Source organism: Rhinopithecus bieti, unplaced genomic scaffold (genome assembly GCF_001698545.2).
Source record: "Rhinopithecus bieti isolate Rb0 unplaced genomic scaffold, ASM169854v2 scaffold_6439, whole genome shotgun sequence".
In the NCBI taxonomy this organism is placed as follows: domain Eukaryota; kingdom Metazoa; phylum Chordata; class Mammalia; order Primates; family Cercopithecidae; genus Rhinopithecus; species Rhinopithecus bieti.
In genome coordinates this window covers 1,680,880-1,697,572 of record NW_016805421.1, presented here as the reverse complement: position 1 = coordinate 1,697,572, position 16,693 = coordinate 1,680,880, and the positions used below count along the sequence as shown (strand labels likewise).

Genomic DNA, 16,693 nt, shown 5'->3' with positions numbered 1-16,693 from the left:
GCCATTTATTTATTTATTTATTTATTTAATTTTTTGAGACGGAGTCTTCTGTGCCACCCAGTCTGGAGAGCCATGGTGCAATCTCGGCTCACTGCAACCTCCGCCTCCCAGGCTCAAGCGAATTTCCTGCCTCAGCTTCCCAAGTAACTGGGATTACAGGCACCTGCTACCACACGCAGCTAATTTTTAAATTTTTAGTAGAGATGAGGTTTCGCCATGTTGGCCAGGCTGGTCTCAAACTCCTGACCTTGTGATCCACCCACCTTGGCCTCCCAAAGTGCTGGGACTACAGGTGTAAGCCACCAGGCCCAGCCTATTTATCTCTTTTTCCTGATTACTCTTACTAGGACTTCCAGTACTATGTTAAATAGGAGTCGTGAGAATGGGCATCTTGCCTTGTTCCAGTTCTCAATGGGAATAGCTCCAGCTATTGCCCATTCAGTACGATGTGGCTTTGAGTTTCTCATAGATGGCTCCTATTGTTTTGAGGTATGTTACTTCTTTACCCAGTCTGTTGAGAGTTTTTAGCATGAAGGGATTTTGGATTTTATTTATTGAAAGTCTTTTCTGCATGTGAGATACTCATATGGTTTTTGCTTTTAATTCTGTTTATGTGGCGAATCACACTTACTGATTTTTGTATGCTGAACCAACCTCATCCCAAGAACAAAGCCTACTTGATCATGGTGCATTAACTTTCTGATGTGCTGTTGGATTCAGTGTGCAAGTAGTTTGTTGATTTTTGCATCTATGTTTATCAGGCATATTGGTCTGAAGTTCTTTCTTTGTCATGTTTCTGCCTGATTTTGGTATTAGGCTAATGCTGGCTTTATAGAATTAATTAGGGAGAAGTCCTTCCACCTCAATTTTTTTTGGAAATAGTTTCAGTAAAATTGTGTGCCAGTTCTTCTTGTATAGTTGGTAAATTTTGGCTGTGAATCCATTCAGGGCTTTTTGTGATTGGTATTTTTGTTTTTTGTTTTTGCTGATTCAATTTCAGAGTATAATATTGTTCCATTAAATGTTTCAACCTCTTTCTGATTCAATCTTGGGTGGTTATATGTTTCTAGAAATGTATCCATTTCCTCTAGACTTTTAAATTTGTGTGCATAGAGTTGTTCGCAATATCCTCTGGTGATATTTTGCCTTTCGAGTATCACTTGTAATATCATCGTTATTTCTGATTATACTTATTTGGATCTTCTATCTTTTTTTTCTTTGTTAATCTAGGTAGCAGTATAGTAGTCTTGTTTATATTTTTGAATAAACAAATCTTGGTTTCATTAATCTTGTATATGGATTTCTACATTTCAATTTCATTATGTTTTTCTCTAATTTTAGTTTTTTTCTTTTCTTCTGCTAGCTTTGGCTTGTTCCTTTTTTGCTAGTTCCTTTTGGTGCTTAGATTGTTAAATTGAGATATTTCTAACTTATTGATGAAGGCATTTAGAGCTATATGCTTTCCTTTTAAACCTGCTTTAGCTGCATCACAGAGACTCTGGTAAGTTGTGTTCCTGTTTTCATTAATTTCAAAGACTTTTTTGATTTTTGCCTTAATTTCAGTGTTTACCTAGGAGTTATTCAGGAGGAAGTTGTTTAATTTCCAAGTATTTATGAAGTTGTAAGAAATTGTTTTGATATTGATTTCTATGTTTTAGCACCGTGGGCCAAGAGTGTGTGTGTATTTCAATTTTCTTTGAATTTATTGAGACTTGCTTTATGACCACATATGTAGTTGATTTTAGAATATGTTCTGTGTGCTGATGAGAATAATATAAACATATATTCTGTGGTTGCTAGGTGGCATGTTCTGCATATATCTTAGGTCTACTTGGTCAATTGTGGAATTTAAGTTCAGAATCTCTTTGTTGGATTTCTACCTCGAAGATCTGTCTAACACTGTCAGTGGAGTGTTCAAGTCTCCACTTTTGGTTGTCTAAGTTTTCTTACAGGCCAAGAAGAACTTGTTATATGAATCTGAGTGCTCCCATGTTGGGTGCATATATATTTAGCATAGTTAATTCTTATTGTTGGATTATACCATTTATAAATATGCAGTGCTTTTCATTGTCCTTAATTTTTATTGGCTTAAAATCTGTTTTATATAAGAATAGCAACTCCTGCTCTTTTTTGTGTTCATTTGCATGGTAGATTTTTCTCCATTCTTTTACTTTGCAGCTGTGGATATTGTTACATGTGAGATGGGTCTGTTGAAGACAACAGATCGTTGGGTCTTGTCTTTTAATCCAGCTTACAACTCCGTGTCTTTTAAGTGGGTAGTTTAGCTTGTTTACATTCAAGGGTAGTATAAATATGTGTAATTTTGATTCTGTCATATTGTTAGCTGGTTGTTATGTAGACTTGATGGCATAGTTCCTCTGCAGTGCCTGTGGACTCTGAACTTAAGTGTGTTTATGTTGTAGCAGGTGTCATTCTTTCTATTGCATGTTTAGCAATATTTCAATGGGACAGATACTATTTGGTGTCTCCATTATTGCCCATTAAAAAGCAAAGCACAGAAAGATTAGGAAACTTTGTAACAGTACACAGTTAGCAAATAGTAGAGAGAAGATAAAATCTCAGTCCATCCACTATAAAATTGTATGGACTCACAATTTGTAGAAATACTCAGAATAATTTTTCCTCTTCAAGTATTTGTATTTATCTGCTCCCTTTGTCTTGTATATTGGTAAATTTACAATGTCTCAACCCTACAAAGATTATTTTATATGCAGACTTTCACTGATAACAAATGGGCCTCTTAAACTCATGTACCTTTAAAGTACCTTAAATAATTACATAAGCATGTATTTACTCAGTCACTTTAGAGGATTTATCTGAAAATTTTCTTAATGAAGACTTAGTTCTACTTTCTGAATTGCTACAAAACCTTTTTTAATTTTATACCCATACCCAAATCCTACAGATACTGAGAATTTTGAAATATTTTGAATTGATTATTAATCACTGTGGGATGAATTAAAACTAAGTGTGAAAAGAAAATGTGTGTCTCATCAGATTCTTTAACAGTTACCACTCAGATAAAGTAAATAGTGTGTTTCACAAATTGGATTAATTGAAAATCATACATTTATAACAATATTTAAAATACAGCATAAATTATCAAAGTTTAAGGTGGTAATATTTTATGTGAGTTCGCCTCATGTACACATGATAATAATATTCTTCTATAGTAATCTTAGAACAAAATATACTCAGATTGCATAAGAACTAAGTTTGATGATAATTTCTACTGAATTTTACTTGGGGCCATGCCCAATGCTTGGGCTCTACACAGGCTGAAATTTTTGTGTGTAAAATTATGTCAATTTATTTTCATTTTGGGGAAAAAAAAAAAAACATTACCTCCAGTTTCTTAAAATGACAAAATCTCAACAGATTAAACCATTCAACCATTCAATATCTATTGCTAGAATATTTTGGAGCACAACAAAGATACAGTTCAGTAATCCAAATTACCACAAGGCTAATTATCATTTTATCTTCATGATGTGAGCTGACTATAGCACTTCTTAATCCCATCATTCCTTTTGGTATTCTGGCAAAACCACCAGCCTGCAGGTGCTTTGACTGTGGCTCCTGGAATTCTGCCTGAGCTCCATCTTTGCAAGCTGACGTTGCAGCCAGAAAACAGATTAGATTATGCTGATGCTGAGCTGTGGAAAAACTGCTCAGTCCAGTATCTTATAACAATTCAAAATATCCATCAGCAATAGCCTGGCAGCATTGTAATTGAGGGTCAGTTTGAAGCAAGTTTAATTCCATCACATTATGAGGTATTGGCCATGTAAAGAAATTACTCAAGTGAGAAAAAGGGTGGAAAAATGATTTAAAGATATACAAATTGTCAAAATACAAGGAAGAAGAATAAAAGGGGTCAAAATGTATATAAAGATTGTTTTCTTTCTTTAGCTAGTATATCTTAGCTGAAAGCTTCATGAGGTTAAAACCTTCTGAAGAATTGTTACCATGTTTCCCTGTCATTAACTGTCAAAGGGAAGATTGTGGAAATATGAAAAAAATGAATCTCCAATAAATTTCTATGGCAACATATGGCAATATTCTATGCATGAAGAGAAGTCGCTCAGTTCTGATTTCTTGACAGGCTTACTCTGTGGTTCATGGATCATCTGTCAGAGGGTGTGGAGACAGAACACAGGATATGCACTGAATCACTCAAAGAATGAATGTATCAGTCAGCATCTGTTAATTATATGCTTGCATTTCCTACTGGCTCCTCATTACTTTGAAGGGAAACTAGCTCTTAGAAATAACTCTTTGGATATTGCCTGTGGTCCAGAGACAGATAACGGGTACATCTAGAAGAGGCAGAGCAGCTGAAGGTGAAGATGGACTAATCACATCTTGAGTTGGTTACTTTTGGTGGAAATAGTTGTTGCACTAAATATATGAAAGTGGGAAAGATTGAAATTCCAAATAATTTATCATTTATTTATGTGTGGTGGCTTTTCTCTTGGAAATATGTGTCAGATATTGTGTTATGTAGAATTATAAGATTCACCATCTCCTGGTGTACACATCCTCTGTACTCTTCCCTTGAGTGTGGGTAGGACTTGTAAATAAAATAGGATAGCGTTTCCATAATCGGTTACTAATTGGAAGACTTCCAGTTAATTAAAAGATTATCCTAGGCAGACCTAGTTTAATCAGGTGAGTCCTTTAAAAGAAAATGAAATATCACCTCCTGCTGGCGTTAAAGCCACAGTCTCCATAAATTCTACAGCTGCAAGGAAATGAATTCTGCCAACAACCATGTGAATGTCCAAGGGGATTCCCAGCCCCAGGTCTACTTGTGTAGAGCAGTCATTTAAGTCTATACTTGCAAGCTACGAGCTTGGAGCTTCGTGGGTCTCTCTGAGTTTACTTTTCCTGTCTTGACAAGGATTCTTCTTTAATGCGCTTCAAACTGTGATATAGGATGGCAGATACTTATCCTCAATTCTACATCCTTATTTCCTGTGTGCTTTCTAATCAAAGCCAAATACCGCATATTATATTTTCCTAGATTTTCATTAACATTTGATGGCATAAATATGTTAACACAAAAATATTATACATTCGGACATATAAGAATTTTAAATTTATCCAATAATTTGGCAATTTTTTCACCTTGTTTTCCTTTGATAGTTCATAATAAAGGGTAAATAGATGATTAGGTATTTCTCATTGAAGATGACTTGCTGCCTGAAGCTCACAGTCTATACCAGAGCTAGTTCAGTGGTACTGTGACTTCATAATGTCTATCACCACTTCCTACATTCTCTCAGGGCTATATTCACAAGTGCCCCAAATGACTACCATAGTACATGATTTTACTACTTGAAAGACAAAACTAATTATTCCGGATGTGTAGTCTGCTAAATAATGATAGCTGCTTTCAAATATTTTAAATAAAATCACGAGGAAAAGGAATTAGGATGTTATTATGTGATTCCAAGAAACAGAATTAAGATATTGTGTGAAGTTAGACAGAAACATCAACAGAGCTATCTAATATGGTAGTTAATTAGGCAGAATTCCCCAACAATGAAGGTATTCAAAGCATAGATAGATAAGCCTTTCTCAGAAAAGATCTGGAGAGCTAATCGGCAGTTAACCTTGAACCTAAGCACCTTTCTTTCTCCCAGCACCTCACGTAGTATCTCATGTATCGTAATTATCAAACAAACATTTGCTGACTGAATGAATATAAATAGGAACATTTAATGTGTGTAAAATGTCAGTTTCCATTTATATTTTCAGCATAATAAGTACATGATATACGTTTTTACCATGGGATTCCACAGTTCTGTACTGAGAAATAGCACATATATGAAATTCATAACACATTTATCAGACAGATCAAATAAACATCTCTCATGAGATGGAGACATGCAGGTCATTCTTTATTTCTTGATTGTTATACACTCTCTAGGGTGTATCTAGGCAGTCATTTAATAAAAAGAATAGAGAGTTTCTGATTTTGTTTGAAACTCCTTCTTTTAGAGCCTCAGCAAAAGACTGATATATAATTAACCAATGCTGGATGAGCTTTCCCTCATATTTCTATATGACTCTCTAATTTCCCTCTATCAAACCTGTAATGTGGTACAGAGTGGGGGAAATAGTAAAGAAGCAGGCCTACTCCTAATGGAGGAGAAAAGCTTTCAGAAATTTTCAAGATGCTTTTTTTGAAGTGCCATAAAATTCATAACACCTCCTTTGACATCAGAGGGTTATGAGTTATGAATTACCTCCACCATGGAGAAAGCATAAGGTATACTTGTATAGAGCAATAATTTAAGTCTATACTTGCTCATGCTGTTTAGAATCATTTGCTCCAATATCTCCAGTTTCCCTATACTTGCCACAGTTTACTTGCCACAGTTTCAGACACCCACATTGCTGCAGGGTTCATCCTGCAGAGCTCACTTCCCTTGCTTTGCTCCTTCAGCTCAGTGAATTTTCTGAGACTAAGGTATCTACGTATAGAGCTGTCATGTGTACCTAGCTATCCCTGCAAAGAACTTCTGAAGGGCAAAGGGAAACTGCTCATCTTGACACTTCTTCATTTGAGAGACTTGGGCGTGTCTTAGCATTTGTGCTATGAGGTTGTACCTGGTTCCTCTAAGATTGCTCTTCTTGTTGACATTCGAAAGAATTGTTCCAGTGTGGAAAGAGGCCATCACTAAAACCTTTTTGTACTGATCTGAAAACATGCAACTGAAAACACCAATTACATGATTTCAACATGTTTTAAACTAAGGGTTATGCAGTATGCAATCCATGGTTTTCTTTTTAACAAATACAGAATAATTTATGTACTGTGTTAAAACATACAAAACCATTAAAACATTTAAAAAAGTTAAGCTTCTTCTGTGTGATGTTAATGATAAGTGTGGTCACATCAGAAGTATCGCCATTTCATGACTACAGAATACAAATAGAAAAAATAAACAAAAATAATTCTTTGTACCTTGATCAACCATCAGAAGAGATGGTATATAAAGTGTAACCAAAGAGAACAATTATAAGAATGAAGAGATCTGAATTTCATGTGCCATCTGCCTATTCTGAGAGCAAAAATCTTAGGCTCAAACATACATGCAGTCAGTATATTAATTAATATCCAACTATAGGTGAACAGGACAAACACTGAGTCATCCAGGGACTTAAAAAAAACATATTCTAATGACACCTGGACAAGGCGTCATTAAAATATACTCTCTGGGAGTGTTGTCAAAAAATAGGTATTTTTGAAAAGCAAACTCCTTGATTTTATTATTGTCCAGGTTCAGAAACCAAACCAGGTAGATACTGGAGTTTGTTGTTCAGATTCTCCCTTCTGCAAGAGCCAAATGTTTCACACTGGCCTCTCCCTGGGTGCAGCCCACATCTAATTACTAGATGACGTGATAGAAGAAAGACCTTATGCATGCCTCTATTTGGAGTAACTCTGAAGGAGTAACAGCTGTAAAACTCCCTGTGGGATTGGATATTTCTTTCATTCCCTCACAGGCATTGTTCCCAGGAGCATTCCCCAGTAAAGATCCCTCAAGTAACTCTCCATATCATTAATAAAATCAATTTATCAGGGAACCTAACCTAAAATAGCTGGGTATTAAGTGGTCCTTGAATGCAGACTCTAAAATAGGCAGTAGATTATGGTGGAGCAATGTGAGAAAGGTGTAGGGATAGGAGGAAGAACCAGAAGTCCCACAACATTACAAGTTAGAGAGTGAGCAAGGTAGGCATTCAAGTAGAAAGTGGCACAAAGGGGTAAACCAAAGTCTCAGCAGAGTAAGGAGGACATCAGAGAAGAGAGTGACCCGCACAGAGTGTCTGAAGTGGAGTGAAGAGGAATTCTACCAGACAGAAGAGGTCAGCCTTTCATGGACTATTATAATTGAGGAAGGGTAAGAAAAAAGTCCCTCCAGGAATACAATGTCCTGTGCAAGCTCAACATTGGGTTTTGAAACCCAAACAGAGCAAGAAGGACATCTGTATAAGGAATGGTGAAACAGTAGCTCAGAGTGAAGAATCTGTCAATGTGAGTTTGGTAGGATGTCTGTGTGAGTACTGTAGGCCATTGTTGAACAGAGGCAAAGTATTGTTTATGGAGATAGATAGATAGATAGATAGATAGATAGATAGATAGATAGATAGGATATATATAGGATACATATATATAGAGAGAAAATGTATGTAAATGCCACTGTGTATATACATTTTATATATACATACTATAGCTCTGTGCCATGACAGTACCTGATAGCAGTGATACCCCAATGGCAATATATATACCTAACACCCATATTTTGGCTTCTAAATTTCATTATCAACTTAAAGGAACCAGAACTACTTAGAGAAATGACTAGAAATGACTGGTTTCTGGGCTGGGTCAGAGGAAGTGCAAGGTGAGGCTGGAACATCTTTTTGAGACAAAATAAGAATATGCTCAAGAATGGTGGGACGCACTGAAAGAACATAGAAAGCAGCTTGAACAGACTCCACTGGCCAAATTTGAATCAATTTCATCATCCACATGAATTGTTAATGGGAGCAAATTCCAGGTGCCTCTGAGGAAAAGTAGTGAGGAGAAACCCTCACTGGTCAGTGCTAACAATATTAATGAACTTAGACTACTGAGCAATGGTAGTGAATGGCTTGTCTGGATGGCCAGAGTCCTGGGAAGAAAAGATTGGTGTATTATAGAAAAGGATTTCTGGAAAAGAAAATGTTAGTGCAGACATGGAAGAGCGCATAAGGATGAAGGTTATTGCATTATATGTTAATACCCATTAGAGAGCAACCACAACAGAAGAGTGACTCAACCAGCTTGTGTCAATTAGGCTGTGCCATTGCCCACCCCAGTGACTGCAAAATGAGCTCATGAATATAGTATCCCTGGTGGCAGAAATGGAGGCTACGCATGAGCCCAACAGCAAATACTGCTGATCACTACTGATTCAGCTACTAATGATACTAAATCTCAAAACTTTCTGCAATAGAAACTAATACTGAGTCCCAGATAAAACACCATTCTTTGAAGAGTCCAACTAGGCAGTTGGTGGCAAGATGACTACATTGGACAATCTCTGTCTTAGGAAGGGCATCTATTAATATTGTTGAAGTGGAGATATGAATGGATTTGATTTGCCTCAACCAAAAATACTATCCAAATTCTTACTGAGTTTTTGATCCATCCACATGATATCTATAACATCATCTTATCTAAATAAAAGGCTCTCCAGGAAGCATCTAATTTAGATGGATTGAGAAGAAAGAATAAAATGATTTTTCAACCTCCTGGCATACCTCCAGTATTATTCTTTAGAATCCTGTAGAACAAAATGCAAATAGCCCTGAAAAGGGAAGGAGAGAGAGGAGCAAAAGGGGTAAGACATTGAAGGAACAGAAGCAGCAGCTTTTTATGTCGGGCACCTAGTATGTGCCCTAGGATGGAGGCTTTATGTATTTGATCACATTTAATTCTCAACAAGCACACAAAGAATTTATTACCCCAATTTCATAGTGGAAGAAGATAAAAACTAGAGGGCTTTAGAAACATACACAACCACTATTGTGCCTACTGCCTGAACCAAAAATGTATTTCATCCATCCTAGAATCTCCTCTTCTATTTATAAGAATAAGGGTTAAAGGAGACAGGACTGAGAAGAGTGGCAAAACATGTTAGGCTCTACTCAATCAATTATAAGTGGCTTAAGCATCAGAGTCTAACAGCTAATAAGGGCTAAAAATTATCAAACAGTTACTCTGTGCCAAGCACTCTCTTAAGTTACCTACATGGATTCTCTCATTTAATTTTTAGGAACACTATCTGAGGAGAGATATTATTTACCTCATTTTATCAGTGAGGATACTGATGCTCAAAGGAGTTAAATAACTCATGGTTCACACAAATAGTGTAGTCCAGTGGTTCTCAAACTTTAGTATGGAGAACATACGGATAATTTGTTGAAATACAGAGTACCAGGTCTTCTCTCCAGAATTTCTGATTGAGAAGGTCTGGAATAGAGCCTAAGAACATGCACTGCTAACAAGTTATCCTGTGATGCTGATGCTGCCATTCCAGGGGCCACATGGGAGAATCACTGGTAGAATCAAGGACAATATTCAGAGTCAAACTTAGGCATCCCAGATTCAGAGCCAACGTTTGACATTTTTAACAGAACTCATCTGGATAGGAATGAGAAATATTGTTAGTATCAACCTGACTTGCTTCATGACAGTATGCAAGAGGCATTCTGTGTTTCCATTTCCTTAGCCAAACCTTCTGCCAACCTATAGAAAATTAATTTTTCCTAATATTAATATAAATTACATTCAGTGGTATATCCAAGTAAGCCTAAATAACAACTTATTTCCAAAGCCATCCAGAGGTTTACATTCTCAGGTGGTTCACACTAAAGACCCATGAGAGCAAAGGAGTGACAGGAAGTTGGTGGTGTCGGGCTAAAGAAGAGGAGTACCAGAAAGTGGGAGACGTGAGGAAAGGGAAAGTTAGTAACCATTTCACTTACGGCAATTTCTCCTAAATTTGACTTTAAAATGGGACACCATTGTTTTTCCTCATCCTTTGGGAATTAGAAGACAGATGAATAGACCCCCTGCCCTAAGAGGGGCTTGAAGTTACTTGAATCCCATTGCCTAGCTCTGTATAAGGTCTATATAAGGACAGATAAAATGTATAAACTCAAGTGGAATACAGGGTTTTGAGGAAGACATGGTTTAAAGTTGTATAACAATTAGAAAACAGCACCAAACAGAATATGATCAACTACATGTAGCATTGTTAATGTCAGTCCAGTAGAAGCCACAAAGAATCAAATAGAGGAACTTCAAGGTAGAAGCATCAACACTTAGCCCTGGGCCCCCCAAATGCCAAAATAATAGAATTCAACAAGGAAAGAACTGAACCTTCAGGCAAACACCACAAAGTAGAAGCAGTTTAATTCTCTAATTCTCTCTAGCACCTTGAACAGAGTATGTTCTACTGTCCTGGAAGTTTTATTCTTATTAACAATTATTAGCCTAGAAGTAGACATAAACAACTGTATTTTTTTAAGAAGGAGAAGTACTATTTTTTTAACATAATTCTTCTGAGAAGCTAAAAATGCTTTTAATGTTGTCTTACTAATCTCTTTATCCAATTGAGAATGAAACAAGTGTAATTAAATATAAATGACCTCCACTGCTTTTAAAGTAAGATAACTTTTGACCTATCTTCCAAAATACTCATGTTGTTCTATATTATCTTTTTTTTCCCAAAGAATTTTCTTCTCTTTAAAGTAAGAAGACATTTTCAAACCAATACCATTTAGGGATTAACTAGTATATGTTTGGGGAAAAGAAACAAATAAAACCCAACTTGGAAATAAGGAAAAAAGATTTTTTAGTTTTAAAATAATGTTATACTAGAACATTTTCTAATAAGACTTCCTGAGAGTCATCTCATTCTCTCATGGAATATAATTCTGATTTACTAGTTACAGTTGATTAGGATTCACATGTGTTATAACTGTAAAGTTAGAGGTTGAGTTGTAGAAAATTAAGCAGGTGTCATTTTTTTCTGTTTGATAGAGAATATAACCCCTAAAGGTTACAATTTTATTTCCCTGTAGTATTTTAATGTGTTTCATATCATACTAGGAAATCTTATTCCAGATTTCTTTTTCCACTGACCTTGTAAATCTTAATTTCTCATGTTCTCTTTGAATCAGGTTTTCATTCTGTGGGTTCCTATATGACTGTAATTAGTTAAATAAAACTTTGACACAGGCCACCTATTTGTATGAGTACTTTTTAACAATTTGAGAGTCATACATTTGCATGTAAATGAAGTGAATCCATGTTTAAGCATTTTATCTACATTTTTTCTTCATCTTATATTTAACTTGGATGAAAGGCAGTGGTTTGAATGAAACTCAAATGAACACGGTAAGGTCAGCAATCATATCTTGGAAATCAGGCAACAAGACTTACATTTTTTGTTACCTTATCCAGGGCTCTGAAAATTACAGAGTATTAATGAATATTTTTATGTAAAGATTTAAGAAGTCTTAGATCAGCTAAATCAACTAAACTGCTCCCTTGGAAGAGACGTATACTCTGTCTTGCAAAGACTGGTCATATCCCTGCACATTTTCATAGTCACTACGGAAACAAGGTTAATCTATTGCAAAGTTCTGCCAAATTATTGCAAATTTGGTAGCAGGAAATATGGCAGAGTCTTTATAAAAAGATGAGAATTTATTCAACGCTAGAACTCCAAAGTCCATATGTCTTGTTCTACTTGTACCATGGACTGGTGCACATTTGTAGCTCAATTCAATAAACATTCTGATTAGTAACAAAAAAACAAAGATGAGTAAGGCAGAGCTCACATCCTTGTAGAACATACAGTTTATTCCATTTTAAAAAATTTCATATGTATGTACATAGTGTCTTTTCAGTAACCACCTTTGAGACAAGCAGTAAATGATTTTTGCCTTTCACTTTGAATATTTTCAGAAAATCAGAATGAGAGACAAAATAGATGCATAAAGTCAGCTGTTAATAAGTGCTAAGAAGAAAAATTAAGGGGAATAAGAAGAGTAAAAATTATGAAGGCTCTTATTTTATACGGTCCTGGTTTGTGTGTATGTGCTGGATTGGGGTTTCTATGAGAAATTTTACATTTGGGTCAGGAGCAGAATGAAGTGAGAAGGGAGGATTATTGATATGGAAAGGGGGCAGGAAAGTGCTGAGAAGAGAAGGGCGGGTCCCTAGCTAAGGTTCCACCCCTAGGCCTGTGCCCATGGAACTAGGTGAGGACAGGCACTCCTGCCTTTGTGCCCAAATGCTTCATTTCCAAAGATCACCCTGGCCCATGATGCCCCCATCCTATGCCTATAAAATACCCTGAGATTCTAGGAGGCAGGCACACAAGTGGCTGGATGTCAAGAGGAACACATTGGCAGAAGGAGACACAAGCACCTGGCTGGCAACAGAATGTTGAGGGGAGTATGCAGTAGAAGGGCACACCAACAGATGCTGGCCATCCACCAGTGGAAGGCCGTAGAGGCTGGCCAGGGTAGTTGGAGGACAGCCCGGTCACCAAGCAGCCTGACTCTAGGGGAAAACATCTCCCTTCTGGCTCCCTGATCTGCTGAGAGCTACTTCCACTCAATGAAACCTTACACTCATTTTCCAAGCCCACATGTGATCCGATTATTCTGGTATACCAAGGCAAGAACTCTAGGATACAGAAAGCTCTCTGTCCTTGCAATAAGGCAGGGGTCTAACTGAGCTGACTAACACAAGTCACTTACAGACAGCTAAACTAAAAGAGCACCATGTAACACACGCTCACTGTGGTTTCAGAAGCTGTAAACATTCACCCCAGACACTGCCGTGGGTTTGGAGCCCCCCAGCCTGCCTGCCTGTCTGTATGCTCCCCTAGAGGTTTGAGCAGTGGGGCACTGAAGAAGCAAGCCATACACCCATAGCGCGCCCTGCAAGTGGAACAAGGGAAGTTTGCCCATTTCATTATTCTTAATTTATACCGGGCCACAACCAACAATAATATGAATATTCATTTCTGTCTTACAAGAGTGCTTCAAGAAAATTTCTACAATATGTAAATAGCTATAAATTCAGAAATGAATGATAATCTAAAAGAATTTTTATCATAACATCATCTAAACACCGGGGCCTATCATGGGGAGGGGCGGGGGGGAGGGATTGCACTGGGAGTTATACCTGATGTAAATGACAAGTTGATGGGTGATGACGAGTTGATGGGTGCAGCGCACCAACATGGCACAAGTATACATATGTAACAAATCTGCACGTTATGCACATATACCCTAGAACTTAAAGTATAATAATAATAAAAAATAAATAAAATAAAATGAATTTTTGTCTTTTTTAACTGTGTAAACACAGTTCACTATATAGTGAAGGATAATAATTTCTGTTTTCTGAGAATCTCTTTGATTCCTAAAATCAAAGTCAAAATAATTACATTCTATTATTATTGCTCAATTCCTCAAAACCAAATCAAAACTTAGCTTGCTTATGTTTAGAATACTAGTCCTTAACCTTGGTTGCACATTGGAATTACTTGGGGAAACTTTTTATATATATATATGTTTGCCTAGCTCCCCAAAACCAGATTCGTATGTACTTGGCCTGGGGTGTATTGTGAACATCACTATTTCAACAGCTCCCTAGATGGCCTCAATGTGCTGCCAAAGCAGACCACACCTATTTAGACTATGACTTTACCAGTCAGTTTCCTGCTTGCATCTCCCCATGACATCCTCCTCTAAAGTTTCTAGTTGTCTCCTTTCATTTTTTGACAGAAGGCCCATGCCTTGTTCATCACATTAACAATATTTTACAACTCTTACTAACTCTTCCTGTGGGAGATTTTAATTAATTATTTATATCTGAAGACTTTGTTTTTGCTGTAGAGCTCACAGATTTTCTGTTTTAATTTAAATGAATCATTTTCTACACATAGTTGTAGTAGTCCATTCTCACACTGCTATAAAGAACTACCTGAGACTGAAAAGTTTATAAAGAAAAAGAGGTTTAATTGACTCAAAGTTCCATAGGCTGTACAGGGGCATGGCTGGGGAGGCCTCGAAAAACTTACAATCATGGCAGAAGGTGAAGAGGAAGCAAGCACATCTTCACATGGCAGCAGGAGAGAGAGAGAAAAGGGGGAAGTGCTTTTAAACAACCAGATCTCATGAGAACTCACTCACTATACTGAGAACAGCAAGGGGAAAAATTCGCCCCCATGATTTAATCACCTCCCATCAGGTCCCTCCTCCAACACGTGGGGATTAGAATTTCACGTTAGATTTGGGTGGAGACGCAGAGCCAAACTATGTCACTATTCGTTGCCATCATCCTTGAATTTCTTTTATTGAACTCTTGGTTTAGTTCCACAATTGTATGTAAGCTATTTCTAACTCTTTTGGTCCTTGTCCTTGTTTTCCTGGAATATACCTTAAATGACTTCCTTAGGAATAATGTATGAACATCCTTTCTGAGTCCTTGTAGATCGGAAAATGTTTTAATTATGCTTTATACTGGATTAATAATTTAGCTGTATCTAGAATTATAGGCTCAAACCTGATTTCCCTTGAAGATATTTGAAGATTTTTTAAAATTTTATTCTAACTCCTAAGGCTGTTGGTGAGCAGTATGATATGTCCCTCTACTCCTGCTAGATTGATTCTATTATTCCTAAAACGATTTACCATTTTCTGTGTCTCTTCTTTTAATTATATGGTCTATATCCATTTAATTATCTTTACCATTGCTAAACCTTCTATTCAGTAATAATAATTTCAAATATCCACATTATATTTATTTTCTTAATGTTTTTTCTCTCATCTTCTTACAATGTTATGGATACAAGGTAAACTTGAGTTTCTCTGAAAATTTTTATGTTTTCCCTTTTCCTTTTTCTGTCCTCTGAATTTTCACTTTTCTTCCAGGATCAATCGTGTCTTTTTTTTGTCTTTTCATATTGCTGATTTTTTTTTTCTTTCTTTTTTTTTTTTTTTTTTTTTTTTTTTTTTTTTTTTTTTTTTTTTTTTTTTTTTTTTTTTTTTAGTATATGGTTATGAGGTTTTAGTCTTTTATAGTTAAAAATAAGGGGGACAGAAAGATTAACTTAGTGTTCTCAGTATATAGCTATAGCTTGATGACTTGTAGGATTTGCTATATGTGACAGGAGGAGGAGATTTTCACTAAGTTGGAACCTCCCAAAGCTCAGAATAAGGAGGACATCATTTTGGACACAAATTCTTATCCAAGTAGCCCTATTCTTTGATAAGTTAACTTGATCTCCTTAGAGAAGAGCCTTTCTTTTTAATGGGAGGGCACATATCAATATGCTGACAAGCTAGTGCGGAAGGCGGAGGCAAGAGATAGATGAGAATGCTAGTGCATATGCTTCATGATAGACTTTCAATCAAACACCCGGTTTTTAGCCTCTTCTTCCACCACCATCTGAACCCAAATCTGGAGCTTCTGTGAATGCCACAAGGAGGCATCATCTGTCTCCCTTCACTGTGGTATCCCTCTGGGTATTCTGGGCTACAACTTCGTTCTCTATGCTTGATTTATAAAAATGCTCCCATTGACTTCTGTCTTCTAGAAATTTGTTGAAATCCATCATCCACTAATAACCTCCCTACATATTATCTTTACTGGTATAAATTTATTCCTTTTAAATATTTTTTATCTGCTATTATACAAATTGTTTCTTACATGAAGGGAGAACACTAAGTATGCTTATTCTTCCATCTGAAGTCAGAAAATTTGAAGTTTCATTCTTCTGTTACCTCTTATAATTTAAGTTTGACCTAAAGTCTTCCCCAAATTGTTTCAATGATAAGTAGCAGATCCATCTACAACTGATAGATGAATTGCATCAAGAGTTTTACCCCGTATTGACTGTACTCAATTAATAACATCAAATCCAGATTTTTTAAATATATAAAACAGATAATAGGACTAGAATAGAGTTGCTTATGTTGGATAGGCGGAGGTCAGCCTATGAGCCAATGTTTATAGAAAGGGCTGGAGAAGCTGGAGAATCCTGAATCTCTCTCTCTCTCTGCCTTTTTTTTTTTTTTTTTTTTT

The 16,693-nt window shown here is 36.4% G+C and overlaps 1 long non-coding RNA gene across 1 annotated transcript in view; it reads right to left on the bottom strand.

The window, feature by feature from the left end:
* Positions 1 to 5,239, bottom strand: part of LOC108529823 (uncharacterized) — a 73,024-nt gene extending 67,785 nt beyond the window's left edge. The window contains exon 1 of the long non-coding RNA XR_001885690.1: positions 5,152 to 5,239. This is a non-coding gene — a long non-coding RNA (uncharacterized LOC108529823). The remainder of the gene's footprint in view (positions 1 to 5,151) is intronic.
* Between the last annotated feature and the right edge of the window lie 11,454 nt (positions 5,240 to 16,693).